The sequence below is a fragment of the Perognathus longimembris genome, chromosome 8, assembly GCF_023159225.1.
Source record: "Perognathus longimembris pacificus isolate PPM17 chromosome 8, ASM2315922v1, whole genome shotgun sequence".
NCBI classification, from domain to species: Eukaryota; Metazoa; Chordata; class Mammalia; order Rodentia; family Heteromyidae; genus Perognathus; species Perognathus longimembris.
Window position 1 is genome coordinate 76,081,809 of NC_063168.1, and position 14,655 is coordinate 76,096,463.

Genomic DNA, 14,655 nt, shown 5'->3' on the forward strand with positions numbered 1-14,655 from the left:
ATCATATTAAGTGAAGTGATCCAGACCCAAAGACTCTATGATTTCCCTCATTGGTAATAATGAGTATATGTCTAGGATAGCCCTAGAAGAAGATCACAATAGCTAAATACCTAGTTCATATGAACACATAAGATGATGCTAAGTGAAATGAACTCCATGTTATGGAAACAAGTGGTGTATCATTGTTGTTGTTATTTCAACATACCATGTGAAATTATGACTTTTTCTTTTATCTTTATTCCCCATGCTTTTACACCCGATGTCACTGTAACTGATTTTGGTACCCTGGGTATTGTATATACATTTATTGGAACTGGAGAAGGGAAGGGGAACATCAAATGGAGGCACAAAGGGTAAAAGGTGAACAAGTGCAACAGCCAACACTTACAAGATGATACGCTGTGAGCCACCTACAACTGGAGGGGGAGGGAGAAAGTGGGAGAAAAATGAGGAGCCAACGAGGTTGATAAGAAATGTCCTCACTGTCTTAGGTATGAAACTGTAACCCTTCTGTACATCACCTTGACAACAGATAGATAGATAGATAGATAGATAGATAGATAGATAGATAGATGATAGATCTTTTTGACAGTACTTTATATGGTCAGGCTTTCTTTTCTCTCACTTTACTTTTTCAAGTAGGTATATAATAATTGTAGTATGCCATTTTTCGTTGGCTGATTTCTTAATGACCGATGCTGTTGCCCATCTTTTCACGTACTTAGTTATAATTTACCTTCTTTGGTGAAATGGAAGATCAAATATTTTCTATTTTTCAAACTGACATTTGCCTTCTCCCTGGCTTTTGGGAATTCTCTCAATTCTCTCCATACAGTACACAAATAAAGGCCCTGTGCCTGCAATGTGTGATTTACAAGTGTTTTCTAAGAATAGGAGGCTTGTTTGTCATTCTCTAAACAAAATCTTTCAAAGAACAGATGTTCTCAATTGTAGTGCTGTACCTGGCATGCTGAGGGTTAACGGAGAATAAATGCAGACGAGAGACCGTAAAGTTCAAATGTGAAAAATGGAACCATTCTGCCTCGCACCCAGTGTCAGCAGGACTGAAATGCAGTCACATTCAGAAACGCTGACAGCCAAAAATCATTTCACTTACTCCATAATACTAATCTCCAATGGCCATGGGATTCACAGCTCCAGCTGAGCTGTATTTTTCACTTTTTTGAAACTTAATTCATAACACCCTGCTGTACCACCCTCTCAAAATTATATACAAAATGAAAAGACTGAGCTTATTCTAATGTCAAGCTGCAAATCATAGGTAAATGTGGTCTCTAAGGATTGGGGAAATGCCTGAGAAACTAATCATATAGTTCTACAATACTGCAGATATAAACTTTGTTAGGAAAAAAAATGTAAGTGAGAAGTATAATCGTCCCCAAGATGATACAATTTGAAAGAAATTAATTGTGCTCCCAGTTTTCACAAACATCTAGCTTTCCCTTCTGCTATATTAGAATTCTCTTGGCAAAAATAAAAAGACTTTTGGTGACACAGGGATCTAGAAAACGTCTGTGAAAGACCCGCTAACCCTACTGCATCGACACTTTCCCGTGAGACTACGATGACAGGAAAACATTCCTAAAACATTTAAAAACATTTCTTCAAGTTATTTTTCCCCAGAAATGTGAAAATCTGTGAACAAGTACCCTTCCAGGGTCTAATACAAGGCACTGGAGGAGTATATTAGTGAGCCCAGCATTAGTGAGGCCACACACACACACACACACACACACAACAGGCAGAGGAAGAGAAACAGAAAACTGCATCTCAATGCAGAGATCATTTTTCCCGTTCATTTGAACAGGAATTTTAGATGCAGGTAAGACGTTTATTTCTGATCCTGGAGAACAGGTCATGAGACAGCAGCTGGCGGGAGCCCCTGCGTGTTACGTGGGGTAGGACAGGAGTTAATTACCCCCACATGCTGTGTTGCTCGGAAGGCGTGAAGGCCGCGGGTGTCTCTGAGGTCACATGCTTCAAACCAGAAAGAGGAAGCGTGGACCTTTGTTCCAGAGGCTGCTGTGTGACTGTAACCCCTCTGCACATCGCCTGTGCAGTCATGTATAAAAGGAGAGAGAGCTGTTCTCCTGAGCACTATTTCTGTCACCTTGAGCGATGGCTCGAGGATGTAGATAAAAGCAAGTAGCCATGCCAAATGCTTTGCTCGCTAGCTCTCTGTGGAACTCCCCAGCTCGGGGGTGCAGGACAGGGCTGGCCCGCCCGCCAGGCACACGGCACTCCGGGGGTGCTCCCCTCTGCGGGCAGAGGGGCAGGCGAGGCCTCCATGGTGCAGAAACAGGTGTCTGGAAGGACTGTACCACAAAGCCACGAGGGCCACGCTGACCCACGAAAGCTACATTTACCCTCCTTAATTCAGAAAAACAGGTTTTGCCTTTGCTCGCCGAGGCCATTCCCTGTATTCAAAAGCAGGTTCCCTCTCTGGGTGCAAGAGGGCGGGATTGTCCGTTCTTTCACTAAACACTGGAGTTCAGCGATGGACACAAGGGAAGGGGGGAGGACGTGGGTCAGGGAGGGGGATGGAGAAGGAATACTGCTGTGGATCGGATGTGCTGGGCTCCAGGTCCTGCAGCTGGAGCCTGAGGAAAGGCAATTAGGGAAGAAACTGCAATCCGTGTTCAGGAAGCTTCTTAGCAATGTGCACCCACCATCCTTCCCACAGAATCAGGTAAGGAGTCATTCCGAGAGCACGTCCGACACAGTCCTTTCCAGGCGGCCTCTTTAAACATGTTTCCAGTCAGCTCCTTCTGATCTGCCACGTGGCAATTCGGCCGTGAATGAAGACAAAACACTGAGGATTTTTTTTTTAACAATCTACAAAATGTTTGTGGTCACAGGCTTGGGAGATACTAGTGCTAAAGCAATACCAAATCCAAAAAAGCAAAACCGGTGTTGTCATCAGAGACCAAGGGAGTCCTTAGATGAAGAGCACTATGTAGAAATGCAAGAAAAATCTCCCAGAGTTCCAAGAAATAAAGGGGACCAAAGACCATGGCGGAGTTTGCATCAGAGGAAAACTGACACTTCCTGAGTCAGCAACCGTTTCGGGAAGAAACAATGGAGAAAGGTGAGGGAAAGTATCTCAGAACACAGGCTGTTCTCGCTCAGAATAAAACAGCAATGAGACCTCAGCCTGGAGAACATGTCTGGGGTCACCTTCACCTCAATTCAGAATGCCGGCTGCACAGAAAAGCTGAGAACAAAAACAACTGCCACTTCGCGAAAGACATCAGTAAGGAAAAGCAAAGAAGTCGTGTCAGTTGTGGCCCTGGCCCTTGGCCTTAAAGGAGGAAGGCGCTTTCCAACGAAGGGAGACTCTGTGGCTTCCAGAAATTCCTCAAGACTCAGTTTCCCCACTGATTGATGGGGGAAATCTGCGGTGCCCTGAGTGTGCACACGGAGTTAAAAAATACCTGGTGCCTACAAATGCTCAACATTAGGATTCCTGTTCCTGTGGCTGTCCCTAGTAGTAGATTTAGAGTCAGCACAGGTGCTAAGATAATGTATTCATATCGATTTCCTAGGCCCTACGCTAAAAAGAATTAAGCTCGGAGTGACATTTAAAATTTTGTGTTCAAACATTCAAGTTTCCTGGGAGTTTTAGACAGTCGCCTCCGTTCATCCTGGTGCCTTAAGCTTCAACGTGGCCAATGTCGTGGAAGGAATGACGCCATGTTGTTCCAGTGGAGGCTGGCGCTGGCGCTGTGCCGCGGTGTCTGGCGCGCGCTGGGCGCGGGCTCCCCCTCGGTGGCCGGTGAGCGGCTCTGCGGTCCCGGCGGTCCTGTGCTCACACCTGTGCTCACACCTGTGCTGGAGTCACACTGCCAGCGGCGCGCTTCACAGCATGGGGTTTCTTAGCTCTGGCGTGCGCTCCTTGCTCAGTCCCCGTCCCCTGTGACACCCGAGCCCTCGGGTCTCCGGGTCTGGACTGCAGACCGCGCCCGAAACCCAGCGGCTCCAGACCTGACCCTGTGACCGCCGCGCTGCCAACTGCGCAGAGCACAGGGCCATGCGCTCCGGCGAGGCTGCGCGGGCCTGGCACGGGGTCCCGGTGCCCTGGGCGGGGCTGCGCGGGCCTGGCACGGGGTCCCGGTGCCCTGGGCGGGGCTGCGCGGGCCTGGCACGGGGTCCCGGTGCCCTGGGGGAGGCTGCGCGGGCCTGGCACGGGGTCCGGGTCCCCTGGGCGGGGCTGCGCGGGCCTGGCACGGGGTCCGGGTGCCCTGGGTGAGGCTGCGCGGGCCTGGCACGGGGTCCCGGTGCCCTGGGCGAGGCTGCGCGGGCCTGGCACGGGGTCCCGGTGCCCTGGGTGAGGCTGCGCGGGTCTGGCACGGGGTCCCGGTGCCCTGGGCGAGGCTGCGCGGGCCTAGCATGCGATCGGGGTCCCCTGGGCGGGGCTGCGCGGGCCTGGCACGGGGTCCGGGTGCCCTGGGCGAGGCTGCGCGGGCCTGGCACGGGGTCCGGGTCCCCTGGGCGAGGCTGCGCGGGCCTGGCACGGGGTCCCGGTGCCCGGGCGGGGCTGCGCGGGCCTGGCACGGGGTCCGGGTGCCCGGGCGAGGCTGTGCGGGCCTGGCACGGGGTCCGGGTGCCCTGGGTGAGGCTGCGCGGGCCTGGCACGGGGTCCCGGTGCCCTGGGCGAGGCTGCGCGGGCCTGGCACGGGGTCCCGGTGCCCTGGGCGAGGCTGCGCGGGCCTAGCATGCGATCGGGGTCCCCTGGGCGGGGCTGCGCGGGCCTGGCACGGGGTCCGGGTGCCCTGGGCGAGGCTGCGCGGGCCTGGCACGGGGTCCGGGTCCCCTGGGCGAGGCTGCGCGGGCCTGGCACGGGGTCCGGGTCCCCTGGGCTGGGCTGCGCGGGCCTGGCACGGGGTCCGGGTGCCCGGGCGAGGCTGTGCGGGCCTGGCACGGGGTCCGGGTGCCCTGGGCGAGGCTGCGCGGGCCTGGCACGGGGTCCAGGCCCCCTGGGTGAGGCTGCGCGGGCCTGGCACGGGGTCCGGGTCCCCTGGGCGAGGCTGCGCGGGCCTGGCACGGGGTCCAGGCCCCCTGGGTGAGGCTGCGCGGGTCTGGCACGGGGTCCGGGTGCCCTGGGCGAGGCTGCGCGGGCCTAGCATGCGATCGGGGTCCCCTGGGCGAGGCTGCGCGGGCCTAGCATGCGATCGGGGTCCCCTGGGCGAGGCTGCGCGGGCCTGGCACGGGGTCCAGGCCCCCTGGGTGAGGCTGCGCGGGCCTGGCACGGGGTCCGGGCCCCCTGGGTGAGGCTGCGTGGGCCTGGCACGGGGTCCGGGTGCCCTGGGCGAGGCTGCGCGGGCCTGGCACGGAGTCCGGGTCCCCTGGGCGGGGCTGCGCGGGCCTGACATGCGATCGGGGTCCCCTGGGGGAGGCTGCACAGGCCTGGCACGGGGTCCGGGCCCCCTGGGCTTCTTCTGGCCCGGCTCCTTCGCAGAGTTCGGCCTGGGGTGGGAGGACGCGCAGGTGGCCCCCGGCCGAGCAGCGGGGCGCAGGGGCGCAGGGGCTCCGGCTCTCCGGCTCTCCGCACCGGCTCCCCGCACAGCCCGGCCGCGCCCTGGGGCCTCTGCGCTCGGGAAGCCGCCCAGCGCGCGCAGTCAGCCGGCCGCCTGTCTCTCAAGCTCCCAGGCAGGGCCACGCTGAGGCGGACACCGCGCATCCCACCAGCAGAGACGAACAACCGGCCCGCGTTAGGACTGGAGCACACCTTCCAGTCCCCCTGCTATTAAATCACACACACGCACACCACACACACACACACACCGTTACAAACAGGAAGCAAACGGGATGTGTCAGTAGAGCTCGCCCGCTGGAAGATGAGCTGGGAATCCTGCTCTGCCGTCATCACCAGCCCCAGCTTCCCACCTTCATTCAAGCAAATGTTTGAAATTCATCCCTGTGCACTCCTTCAGCTTCCAAGCAGGCTTCTTATTTCCAGCACTGACGTAACTAGAGAATTGACTAGAAATTCTGCTCCTTGGGGAGACAGTCAATGCGACGTGGACACACTGTCAAAGGTTGGGGGCCCAGAGGCCCTCCTGGGCCCCCTCTGCTGAGTGGGGCAGCGTCCTTTGCTTGGATTCCCTCTCGCCCTTCAGTGTCTCCCTCCTCAGATTCCCAGACTTAAACCAGCCTGGGGTGGGGGGGCGGGGGGGAGGAAACATAAGGGAGGGAGAACCCCATTCTAGAGCTCTGTGTGCACACACGGAATTATCTCAATGAAGCCCCCCCATGTTATTAATGTACGCTAATTCACAAACAAAATGCTACATAGCGTAAGGAAACCGCCTTCAGTGGGAAACATTCTAAAACAAATGATCCTGTTAGCTGTTAGGATTTTGGAATAAATCAGAGCATTGTAACCTTCCAGCTTAGGCTTATATTACAGAAATTTGCCAATTTCTTAGGCCAGCTGTTTAGCGTGCAATGGAACACTTAATAACTTTTTGTTTTGGGGGTTTTTTTGGTCAATCATGGGGCTTGAACTCAAGGCCTGGGCACGGTCCCTGAGTGCTCAAGGCTAACACTCTACCACTTTGAGCTACAGCATCACTTCCGGTTTACTGGACATTAGTTGGATATAAAAGTCTCACAGACCTTCCTGCCTGGGCTGGCTTCAAGCCACGATCCGCAGATCTCAGTCTCCTGAGTAGCTAGGATAGCAGGTCTGAGCCACTGGCACCTGGCCTTAATAACCTTTAAATTTGCAGAAGTAAAATAAGCTTGAAATAGTAATAGTGCAGTTGCCATGAACTTGGGATAGTTTCTCAAGCAATGGTTTTAAGCCAGTTGGCTTTGGGGGGGATCATTGCCCAGTAAAATGCAAGCAACCCTCACTGCATTTAGCCCTCGGGACTGTATTGTGAAGGAGCCTTGGGGACACTGACCACGACCCCACCGGTGACCATGACAAGTGTGCAAAGGAGGCCCCACCTGAGCGCCGCCGTTACTAGGAAAGAGCTAGCGCACTGCATGGGATTGCACCCAGGCCGAGTTGAGTCCCGTGCTTCCTGGTAGATGGAGGGTGGGCCTACAGTGGAGTGTATGGGGGTAATTCCCTTGTTGCACGTGCCTGTGTGTACGTGTGCACCTGTGTGCGTGTGCATTTGTAGTGCGCTCGTGTATCTGCATGTGTGTACCGTTCACGCTTGGGCTATATGTGATGTGTGTATGTACCTGAGTGTCAGTGTGTATTGTGTGTGTGATTTGGTGGTGGTGGTGTGTATGGTGTGTTATGTGTATGTGGTATGTGTACGTGTCGCTGGGTGTATGTGCACATGTGTGTATGCACAGTGACTGTAGTGATTTTGTACGTCGTATGTGTCATGTATAGAGGTTGAAGCATGTGTGGTGTGTGTACACACTGTGTGCACGCACACATGTGTGTATGTGTGTGCCATGGTGAGGGAATGGGCGGGGAGAAGAGAGGAGGAGGAGTGTGTGTGTGTGTGTGTGGCACGGTGAGGGAGTGGGCGGGGTGGAGGTGTGCATGTGTGTGTGTGTGTCACAGTGAGGGAGTGGGCGGGGAGGAGGTGTGCATGTGTGTGCGTGTGTGTGACAGTGAGGGAGTGGGCGGGGTGGAGGTGGGCGTGTGTGTGTGTGCGTGTGTGTGTGCGTGTGTGGCACAGTGAGGGAGTGGGCGGGGTGGAGGTGTGCATGTGTGTGTGTGTGTGTGTCACAGTGAGGGAGTGGGCGGGGAGGAGGTGTGCATGCGTGTGTGTGCGTGTGTGGCACAGTGAGGGAGTGGGCGGGGTGGAGGTGGGCATGTGTGCGTGTGTGTGGCACAGTGAGGGAGCGGGCGGGGAGGAGGTGTGCATGTGTGTGTGCGTGTGTGTCACAGTGAGGGAGTGGGCGGGGTGGAGGTGGGCGTGTGTGTGTGCGTGTGTGTCACAGTGAGGGAGTGGGCGGGGTGGAGGTGTGCATGCGTGTGTGTGCGTGTGTGTGGCACAGTGAGGGAGTGGGCGGGGTGGAGGTGGGCGTGTGTGCGTGTGTGTCACAGTGACGGAGTGGGCGGGGTGGAGGTGTGCATGTGTGTGTGCGTGTGTGTGTCACAGTGAGGGAGTGGGTGGGGAGGAGGTGTGCATGTGTGTGTGCGTGTGCGTGTGTGTCACAGTGAGGGAGTGGGCGGGGAGGAGGTGGGCGTGTGTGCGTGCGTGTGCGTGTGTGGAACAGTGAGGGAGTGGGCGGGGTGGAGGTGTGCATGTGTGTGTGCATGTGTGTGTGCGTGTGCGTGTGTGTCACAGTGAGGGAGTGGGCGGGGTGGAGGTGTGCATGTGTGTGTGCGTGTGTGTCACAGTGAGGGAGTGGGCGGGGTGGAGGTGTGCATGTGTGTGTGCGTGTGTGTCACAGTGAGGGAGTGGGCGGGGTGGAGGTGTGCATGTGTGCGTGTGTGTGTCACAGTGAGGGAGTGGGCGGGGTGGAGGTGTGCATGTGTGTGTGCGTGTGTGTGTCACAGTGAGGGAGTGGGCGGGGTGGAGGTGTGCATGTGTGTGTGCGTGTGTGTGTCACAGTGAGGGAGTGGGCAGGGTGGAGGTGGGCGTGTGTGTGTGCATGTGTGTGTGTCACAGTGAGGGAGTGGGCGGGGTGGAGGTGGGCGTGTGTGTGTGCGTGTGTGTGTCACAGTGAGGGAGTGGGCGGGGTGGAGGTGTGCATGTGTGTGTGTGTGTGTCACAGTGAGGGAGTGGGCGGGGTGGAGGTGTGCATGCGTGTGTGTGCGTGTGTGTGGCACAGTGAGGGAGTGGGCGGGGTGGAGGTGTGCATGTGTGTGTGCGTGTGTGTCACAGTGACGGAGTGGGCGGGGTGGAGGTGTGCATGTGTGTGTGCGTGTGTGTGTCACAGTGAGGGAGTGGGTGGGGAGGAGGTGTGCATGTGTGTGTGCGTGTGCGTGTGTGTCACAGTGAGGGAGTGGGCGGGGTGGAGGTGGGCGTGTGTGTGTGCGTGTGTGGAACAGTGAGGGAGTGGGCGGGGTGGAGGTGTGCATGTGTGTGTGCGTGTGTGTGTGGCACAGTGAGGGAGTGGGCGGGGAGGAGGTGGGCGTGTGTGTGTGCGTGTGTGTGTGGCACAGTGAGGGAGTGGGCGGGGTGGAGGTGGGTGTGTGTGTGTGTGTGTGTGTCACAGTGAGGGAGTGGGCGGGGTGGAGGTGTGCATGCGTGTGTGCGTGTGTGTGTGTCACAGTGAGGGAGTGGGCGGGGTGGAGGTGGGCGTGTGTGTGTGCATGTGTGTGTGTCACAGTGAGGGAGTGGGCGGGGTGGAGGTGGGCGTGTGTGTGTGCGTGTGTGTGTCACAGTGAGGGAGTGGGCGAGGTGGAGGTGGGTGTGTGTGTGTGCGTGTGTGTCACAGTGAGGGAGTGGGCGGGGTGGAGGTGTGCATGCGTGTGTGTGTGTGTCACAGTGAGGGAGTGGGCGGGGTGGAGGTTTGCGTGTGTGCGTGTGTGTCACAGTGAGGGAGTGGGCGGGGTGGAGGTGTGCATGTGTGTGTGTGTGTGTCACAGTGAGGGAGTGGGCGGGGTGGAGGTGGGCGTGTGTGCGTGTGTGGCACGGTGAGGGAGTGGGCGGGGTGGAGGTGGGCGTGTGTGTGTGTGTGCGTGTGTGTCACAGTGAGGGAGTGGGCGGGGTGGAGGTTTGCGTGTGTGCGTGTGTGTCACGGTGAGGGAGTGGGCGGGGTGGAGGTGTGCATGTGTGCGTGTGTGTGTCACAGTGAGGGAGTGGGCGGGGAGGAGGTGGGCGTGTGTGTGTGCGTGTGTGTGTGCGTGTGTGTGTGTCACAGTGAGGGAGTGGGCGGGGTGGAGGTGGGCATGTGTGTGTGCGTGTGTGGCACGGTGAGGGAGTGGGCGGGGTGGAGGTGGGCGTGTGTGTGTGTGTGCGTGTGTGTCACAGTGAGGGAGTGGGCGGGGTGGAGGTGTGCATGTGTGTGTGCGTGTGTGGCACGGTGAGGGAGTGGGCGGGGAGCAGAGAGGAAGAGGAGGAGGTGTGCGTGCACGGAGGCAGACGTGGCGTGGCGTTTGCACAGAGTGCACGCTGGGACCGCTTACCGGGGGCCCAATTCCCGCCCCAGGCCACCGAGGCAGCTGCGTTGGGAGCTAACTAGAAACGTGTGCTCACTCCAGAAACCGCAAAGCTGCTCTGCCCGAGGGCTGTGGGGAAAGAAAACTCGACAGTCATTGACTGCCCTGAAAGTCACAGAAAGCAGCAGCCCTGTGACGGGTGGATGACACCCGAGACGCACAGAGGGCCGGGACAGCGACCTCGAGGAAACCGCTCCGAGCCCCGCCCCTGCTCCTTCCTCCCTGCCCGACTCGGGTGGGCTCCCTGCAGAGCCAGTGCCGCCCTGGGCCCCCCCCACCGCCCTGGGCCCCCCACCACTCCCGGGCGCCCAGCAGGCCACCGCCCCGCGCACTGCCTGGGCTGAAGGCCCAGCAGGCCAGAGCTCGGGGCCCTCGGGGGCTTGCCAGCTGCACGCGCTCGTCCTCCTCCCTCTGTTCAAGACCCACAGACAAACGTGGCCTCGGGGGTCACGGTGAAAACGCTGATTTATTTTCGTTTTGGGGGTCTTCTTTGAGGAATAAGCTCCCCACACCTGAGGACGAGTGGCATCGCAGAGCGAGAGGGGCCCGTGACCTCTTGGACGTCTGGGAGAATCATGGGATGGCCCAGTCCTTAGAGTGCAGTGAACGCAGGCCCCAGGCCCGCGTGCAGGGAGGGGGGGGGGCTCACCGTGGGGACACCGAGCGTGCCAGGGCAGGCCGTCACCACCACGTGCCCCGAGGCTCACACAGCCCCGTGAAGACCCCCTGGAATTCACCTCATGGATGAAGGAGCTCGGGTTTCTTCCAAAAGATAAAATGACACAGAATAAAGTACATTCTGCAAATATATGAGATGAATCAGTGGAATAAGAAAATCCGATTGAAAATCCCAAAAGCAATAACGGCTTCTTTGAAAAGATTTCAAAACCGGATGGATGGCTCTCAAAGAGTGCTCTGGAGCCTACCATGCCTGTCCCGTGGGGTTCAGAGATAGGAAGGCGCTGACCGAAAGCCAGCGGGGTGTAATGCCAGTGAGACCCTATCTCAGAAACAGGCCTGGAGGGGCAGCTGACTCCTGTAACTCCAACTGTGGAAGGTTATTTGTTGAGCGGCTGCCGCTGTGTGCATTGGGAGTACTGAGTAGCATCCCTGGCCTCTATCCAGGAAACACAGCAAAATAGTCCATATTATGCAAAGTCCCCGGGGGCATCAGAACTTAACTCAGCTTGTCCATGAAAAATGTGATTCACCAAAATGAACCAATGAAACAGAAACAGCTGACATGCTTCCATCCATAGCCCTTCCTACCAACGTAACCTTGGACATAATCCCACACCCCTGTCATCCAAGCCCAATCACCGGGAACACAAAACTCAGGCAGGAAGTGAGGGAAAAAGAATGTTTTCATCGCACGTTGGGAGATGAGAAGAGCTTTACTCCCTCAGCCCTGCAAAGTACATTGTTAGAAACAAAATTTATGTGCAGAGCAATATTCCTCATGAACTATAGACCCAGAAACCCATTACAATGTGTTAACAAATCAAATCTAGCAACAAACAAATGGAAAACACATTTTGAAAACTTGGGATATGTCCCAGAGAAGCGAGCCTAGCGTGACTTTACTCATTAGAAGTACAAAGAAGAGAGAAGAGAATGTTTCCAAAAGAGGCACAAAAATAATGTACGCTGAATTCCAAATCCTTTCTTGATACAATCTCCCAGAATGCTAATAATATCAAAATAAAATAAAAATCTGTTAAACTTGTTAGAGTATCTGCCTAAAACCTGTTGAAAGGCATGATATTGGTTCAATTTCTCCAAACACAAAGACAAAGCAAAGATAATTGACATTTCTGCGAGTGTTCAACATAATATTGAACGTTCTGAGTAGCTGATATAATAAATGAAATGTAAGCATGAAATGTACCATAGTGTTTTAATTTTACCATCTATAAAAATAAAATCTTCCATACATTCTTTAAGCTAATAAGAAAATCTTATAAATTACATGTGTATAGCAATATACAAAAGTTATCAACTTCTTAGATACGACAATCAAAATCTATACGAGATAAAATAAAATAGGTCTTTCAATACAGTGGTGATCCTTAAAACGTATAAGTATAAAAGGTCAAAATGGATGTGCGAATAAAATAAAAATGTATTTCATTGTGTTGAAAAATAGAAGCATGCCATTCTCTGGATAAAAAGTTTCAATTATGCTGGTAATTCACCCTAACTGCAAGCAAGAACTCCAGAGATTTATTTTAATAATAGGTCAAGACCAGATTATTAGAATGTTATTTTATCTAAGGAAAATACAGTTGCGGAAATAATCACACCAGAATATGATCATTCCAGATTTATGGTATTGCTTGAGTTTAGAAATGGCAAAATACATGCTAATTTTTGAAAATGCTGTTAGTACTTACAAAGTAGATAAATGACCAGGGGAAGTTAAGTAGATTTTTCCAGTTCTGGTACAAACGAGACTTCTATAGTCTTGCCTGACTGGATGATGAGAATAAGGAACAACCGAATATCAGGAGGCCAGAAAAAAAAGCAAGACGATGAGCTGAAGGTTCACAGGAGATGAGCAAACTAAGAATGGGGAATGAAGCACAAACAATATTTTCAGTAGCAGCTTACAAAGGATAGGATTTTTTTGCCATTTATTTTCACTACCAGAGTAGTCTAAACTTGCATAAAATTGTCAGATTTGTCAAGTCCAAATTGAAGTTTGTGGCATTTCAGTAGAATACCTTATTTTAGGAACGTACTCGGGCCCAGATACAGCATTATACACATACTTGTAGGGTACAGGATAGCAGATAGCATTCTTTCATCTTTGTAATAATTTTGTAATAGTTTGTAATAATAATATATTATGATAAATATATTTCATATATGATATGCATATTTATAATATATTTAATGTAATTAAACAACGAGTTTGGAATGATTCTTATGAATATTCATAACATGATATACTGCTCAAATTGGCTGATACAAGAACTATCAACAGCTTTGGAAGTTCAGAATGTGGCACACCTCTGAACGCTGTATGACAGCTTGTGCTTCTGCACCAAGAGAGACAAAGACGTCGGGTAATGTGGCTGGCTTAAGCAATAAAATTAAAAGTTGGGATTTGTTGAAAGGCATGTGTCCCTAGCGAAAGTGAGGGGCATTGTGGGAAAGAAGCGCCAAGCATCTGCAGGGCAGCGGGGCCTCCACATCCAGAACCTTCTCACACCTCACCCACTGGGGGAGCCCAGAGCTCTGCTGTGCTGTAAAATCTGACCTGGGAAGCTGAGCACGGAGGTGCATGCCGCCCATCATCCACCGCCCATCATCCACCGCCCATCATCCGCCACCCATCAGCCACCGCCCATCATCCGCCACCCATCATCCACCAACCATCATCCACCTCCCATCATCCACCGCCCATCACCCACCACCACCCATCATCCACCGCCCATCATCCACCACCCATCATCCACCAACCATCATCCACTACCACCCATCATCCACCGCCCATCATCCACTACCGCCCATCATCCACCTCCCATCATCCACCACCGCCCATCATCCGCCACCCATCATCCGCCGCCCATCATCCATGTCATCCCAGCTACTCAGGAGGCAGCGATCTGGAGATGGCAGTTCCAAGTCAGCCCAGGCAGGAAAGTCTATGAGACTCTCATCTCCAGATAGTGGCGCTCTGGCTCACCTGGTAGAGCCCCAGCCTTGGGCAGAGAAGCTCAGGGAGAAGACGCAGGTCCCGAGTTCAAGCCCCAGAACTGCTACGCACAGAACATTTTCTCTGGTGTAGGAACACCCCCAACAGCTGCCCTTGCAGGTCTCCTTGGAAACAGTGCCCGGAGGCTCCTTTCTTTGAGTCCGCCTTGGCTGGCCACCTCACCATCTGCCAGAGCTGGAATGTCTTCACCAGGGGTGGTGCATTTCTCTCAGCTCTGGAGAATGGGAAGCCTCGGCTCAAGGTGCAGGCCGGGTAGAAGTCAATCTATCGACACCTTTCGGGACTCCAAAGTGGCCATAACCTGATGATGTGCTCACGTGATCTCTACATGTGCGCACGGGGAAGGAGGGGAGAGGAGGGAGAGGAAAGAGAGAGGGAGTAAAAGACAGAGGAAAGAGGGAGAAAGAGAGGAGAGAGAATGCTCTAATAGAGTGATTGGACATACACCGTGTACCCTCTCAGCTCCCCTGTCTCCTTTAAACTCCTTCACAACCCCGTCATAAGCTGAAGAGCTCTAAAGGCCGAGAGGCTGCCCTGGCACTAGGCACCTGGGATCGGAACCAAGCTGTAGGATCTAGCCTTTAGGAGCCGTGGTCAGCTGGGACATTTCTACTTCGGGCTTTGTGTTTTACAATATGTCATTATTACCAATGAATAATCTATGTTTTCGTATATTATCCAATGCCAAAGCATAAATCACTATACCTGTCACCGCTTGCCACAGATGAAGGGCGTCTGAGGACCGGTCTCCAGCCCTGGTGACCGAACACGACCAGCAACCACCCCAGAGAGAACCAGGGCCTCACCCAGCCTCCCACACCCGCCTCAC